This window comes from Myotis davidii, unplaced genomic scaffold (genome assembly GCF_000327345.1).
Source record: "Myotis davidii unplaced genomic scaffold, ASM32734v1 scaffold1330, whole genome shotgun sequence".
NCBI lineage: Eukaryota > Metazoa > Chordata > Mammalia > Chiroptera > Vespertilionidae > Myotis > Myotis davidii.
The window spans coordinates 1,575,525-1,580,652 of NW_006283826.1; the positions used below are offsets into that span (position 1 = coordinate 1,575,525).

General features: G+C 48.1%; 1 protein-coding gene across 3 annotated transcripts in view; it reads left to right on the forward strand.

Moving 5' to 3' along the window:
* RNFT2 (ring finger protein, transmembrane 2) overlaps nt 1-5,128 on the forward strand; it is a 45,913-nt gene that overhangs the window by 32,595 nt on the left and 8,190 nt on the right. The gene's annotated exons all lie outside the window — the stretch shown is intronic.

A 5,128-nucleotide genomic window follows, 5' to 3' on the forward strand; every position in this document is an offset into this window, starting at 1 on the left:
TGAATTCCTCAGCCTTCTATTTCCAGACCCCTGGACGCTTCCTCCCACCACTCCTGGCCACACTGCTGTGAAGTCCGTTATCCAGCTCCCCACCCCCAGCCTTCCCGCCTTGGAGACCGCGATTGGCCCTTCCGCTCAGCTGATGGGCGCAGCACCGGAGAGCCGCTGCCCAGCTGTTTTGTTCTGAAGGGCTCTGTCAGCTGCTGTCCCCCGCAGCCTCCAATCATAACAGACCAGCAGGCCGCCTTCCCAGGAAAACAAGTCTTTGTTTTCGGCCCCTTGCTCCAGCCCAGCCCTCCATTTCGGAGCTGGAAGTGTGGCCCCGTCTCCTGTGGCGGTGGGCGAAAAGCAAATGAGGGAAACGCACCCAGGGGGCTGGACGGCAGTTCCTGCGCATTCAACCTAGGGCTTTGCAATGACAACTCCCTTTGTTTCGGTACTTGGGTTCAAGGAAACTTTCCGACCTCCTTTTCTTGGGGGAACTGCCTCACCCTCTCCCTGTGATTCTGATGAGGCTGTCAGTCACGGTGCCCCGCCCACCTCTGTGGCCATGTGACCAGGCCCGACCACTGACCAGTCATAGAACTCCATGGCTGCATTTGGTTACAAGGGTGGAGGCTTGACTCCAGTAGGGCCATCCGAGTCTTGCCTTGCCATTTAGTTTGGTTAAAGGGCCCAAGGAGAAACAGGGCCCTTTAACCAAACTTGTTATGTTGGAGGTCAAGCCATAAGGGTGTTGGCTTGAGGCTTGCCAGTGGTCATCTTTCCTGCCACATATAGGTGGATCCAGCACTTTTTAGCCGTGTCACCTGGGACAGGTTACCTGCCGTCTGGTGCCTCGGTTTGCTCATCTGTAAAATGGAAGCATTAATAGCACTTCCTCAAAGTGCTGAGCGCAGAGTGGTGCCTAGCACACAGTACGTTATCATCACCATCATGATTGTGACCAGGAGAGCGCCTGCCCTTGGCAGGAGAGAATGAAGCTTAGACAGGAAACGGAGCAGAGACAACCTGAGCTGAGAGATGCAGGCAAGAAGGAGAGATAGAAAGACTAAAATGGCATCTAGATGCAGGCAAAGCTATGTAAATATTCATTGTTAATCTTGATGCGGAAATAATATTCCCTTCCTGTCTTTCCATTCTTTATCCATTCACTTGGCTAGCAACGATCTGATTATGTCTCCCCCCTTCCCTGGCTCCTCACCCCCATACTTCAAATCATCTTTCCCATGAAGGTGCATTCTCAAAAATCCTCCTTCTCTGTTCATTTTGTCTGTTTCTCAGCATCACACTCTCGTTCATGTACCACCGCTTCCAGAGTCAGCCCCCTGTTATTTCCTTGTTTCCCGTTTCACTTTTTGTCCCACCCCCCAAGCTAGCAGTGAGGAAGTCAGGATAGAATCTGCCTTCTGCCGTGACTGCTCCCGCCCCCTTCATCAGAACCCCAGCGTGTAGAGAACTCTGGGTGCCCCAGCCTCATTCCCCCTTCACGGGTGGCCGGGAGGCCAGGCAGCTCCTAATCGGATTGCTTTCCTTGTTCTCAGACACCCCGGGGACCACACATTCCATTTGGTGGTCATCAGAAATAACATTCTTCAGAAACCTGGAATTATAAAACTGCTTAATTAGGGAGAGATGGTTTCACTGGGATATGCCCAGTTTTCCCCAGTGGTTTTATCTCCTTTTTCAAGTGTCCCCCCACCCCACCCCGCCCCCGGCAGCTAATTGCTACCTTCAGCATGATGCTACACAGGCAGTCACTCCCTTTACTTTCTGTGACATTGCTGCTGGCTTATAAAGAGACATTCTCTCTTTGATGTTCCAACTCTCCTTCTTCATCAGCAAACTCTAGGACAATGGTTCTCAACCTGTGGGTCGCGACCCCTTTGGGGGTGGAACGACCCTTTCACAGGGGTCGCCTAAGACCATCGGAAAACACATATATAATTACATACTGTTTTGTGATTAATCACTATGCTTTAATTATGTTCAATTTGTAACAATGAAAATACATCCTGCATATTAGATATTTACATTACGATTTATAACAGTAGCAAAATTACAGTTATGAAGTAGCAACGAAAATAATTTTATGGTTGGTGGTCACCACACCATGAGGTGTATTAAAGGGTCGCGGCATTAGGAAGGTTGAGAACCACTGCTCTAGGAGGTTGATGTGAGTACTGAGGGTAGGATCTTCAGCTTCAGAGGTCCCCAGTTACTAAATGAGCACCTACTATGTGTTAGATGTTGGGGATACAACTAGGAGCCAGGTTAACTTTACCATTATGGGGCTCATGGTCCAGTGGGAAAGACAGATAGGAAAATCAATTTTTAAATATTGTGAAAAGCACTCTAAAGGAGTGATTTAAGGGTGTAATAAGAGCACCTAATTTAATTAAGGAGCTGGGAAAGGCTTCTCATGGCTGAGACCCAAAAGAGGAACACGTGTTAGCTCGGCAAAGAACAGGGGACCAGTATGCCATCTGCAGAGGAAGAGCTGGGTCTATATAGAGAAGTCACTGACAGAAGGGCCAAGATGCTGGTACCTGAGCCTGCTCTGAAATTCTGAGGATGTATTGGAGTCCCCATCATCAATAATGGAAGGAACAGAGGAAGGGAGGGAAGAAGGGAAAGGAGGGAGGAAGGGAGAGAGGGAGGGAGGAAGGGAGGGACGCATGAATGGATGGAAGGCAGAGAAGTAGGAAGAAAGGAGAGTTCTTTGGAGGTTCAAGGAGAAGTGATACAAGCAAGTTAAGGTTGGAAGTCGGGAGAGACTGGGCTGTTGGTCCAGAATGAGATGTAACATGGGGTAGTTGAGAGCACTGAGCGGGGCATGGGGCAGCTGAGGTTGGTGGTGCAGGAAAGCAGAGCTCACAGCCTGGGTATTCTGCAGAGCCTGGAGCCTGCTGTCAGGGCATGGGCAGCCCTAGGCGTCCCTGGGCTCCTGCGCCATTGCTCCAACATCCATCGCACCTTTGGCATGTCAGACATGATGGCCCTGCCCCACATCTCTGCTCCGTGGTCACCACCAACCTCCCACAGGCTCTAGAGGGAAACCCATATTCCCCTCCAGAGGATGTTTCTGGGAGTCAGGGGCTGGTGGGAGTCCAGAGGGGGAAAGGAGCCCCCCAAGAAAATGACCTCGCAATAGGGAGGCAGCCAAACAGTCACAGAGATGCCCTTCCTTGGTCCTTAGCAGAAGCAGGCACATCCGTTTCAAGGGGTCCCCTTCCGCGTGTATCCAGTGCCCAGCCCATCAGGACAGAATTTAACAGGGTGGCCATAAAGTCTCGTTCACACCCTGCACACCGTCCATTAGCTGGATACACAACATGTTTTTATAACCTTTTCTCCCCCCTCTCATTTAAATCTATCACATGCTCAGCACGAAACAAAAAATGGAGAAGACAGAAAAACACAAGGAAAATGAGTGTTTCTGCATACCGTACTTTTTCTACTTAGAACTCTATGAGCGTTTCCCTGAATCAATAGATATTCGTGGCCAGGATGACTTCTTTTTTATTTTGAAATACTTTTAGACTTGAAAGTTGCAAAGGTAGTAGAGTTGTTATATCCCTTGCCCAGCTTCCCCTAACATTCACATGTAATAGAACCAGGTTACAGTTAGCAACGCCAGGAAATTTGCATGGGGACCGTTACTATTAACTAAACTGCAGACCTTACTCAGATGTTACCAACTGTCTCATGTGTTTTCCTAACTCCAGGATCAAATCCAAGATCCCATGTTGCATTTATTTTGTCTCCTTAATCCTCTTCCATCTGCCAGTTCCTTGGTCTTTTCTTGGTCTTTTGTGACCTTGACACTTTTGAAGAGGCTGGACGGTTACTCTGCAGAATGTCCCTCAATTTGGATTTGTCTCTTGTTTCCTCATGATTCTATTGAGGTTCTGAGTTTGTTTTTTTATCAGAAGTGATGCTGTTTCCTTCCCAGTGCATCCTACCAGGGGGTTTAGGTTGTCCATTTGATTTATGACTGGGGGCGTTAACCTTGATCACTTGGTGGATGTGCTGTGTGCTGGGTTTCTTCACTGTGAAGGACCTGTTTTTCAGGGTAATGTTTGAATGGCTGCTGGCTTTGCATCGTAGCTCTCTGCTGTCATCAGACCCGCATTTAGAGTGTGACCGGTTTGGGTTTGTACTGTTACAAAGAATGCTACGCTGACCATTCCTACTGGCACATCGCAGCACACATCTGTAATTATTCTTAGGGTCAATTCCTAGAAGTAGAATTGTTAGAGCAAAGATTATTGACATTTTTGTAATGGCTAGGCATGCCTGGGGCAGGGCTGTTTGTTTGTGTCTATGTTCGTTCCTCCGTTAGTTTCAATCGTTTTATTGAGGTATAATTTAAATACAGTAAAGCACACAGATTTGAAGCTATATTTCCATGAGTCCTGCCAAATATAGACATCCATGTAACCACCATCCCAGCCACAAGATAAAAGATTTCTATCACTCCCCAAGTTCCCTCGTGCCCCTTGCAGTCAGTCCTCCTCCCACTCACCCCACGCAACCACTGACCCGATTTCTATCACGGCAGGTTAGTGTTACCTACTCTAGGCTGGTCAATAAATCAGAATTATACAGTATGTCCTCTTATATAACTGTCTCCTTTGATTCAACCTAATGCCTGTGACATTCATCCATGTTGTATGTATCAGCCATTTGTTCATGTTTATTGCTGAGTAGTACCCTATTGTATAAATACACCACTATCTGTTTATCCGCTCTCCCACTGATGGACATTTGGGCTGTCTCCAGGTTGGGGATCTTATGAATAAAGCTGCTGTGACCATTAGCATACAAATGGACACATGTGTTCATTTCCCTCGGGTACACACCTAGGAGTGGAGTTGCTGGGTCATAAGTAGATGCAAGTTTAACTTTATTAGACAGGACAGGGCGGGGTTATTTTCAGTTCCATTTTAGAGCACAGGCCACCACAAGCTTGGGGGCCTTGTCCAAGAGCCAAGGGAGGAAGGGGAATAGAATTGTTGAGCACTGCTCTGCGTTCTGTGTGTGTCCCCTTTAATCCTCACAGCAACCTCAGAAGGTGGGAATGGGACTCCCATCCTGTAGATGTGGAAACTGAGGCTCACAGACG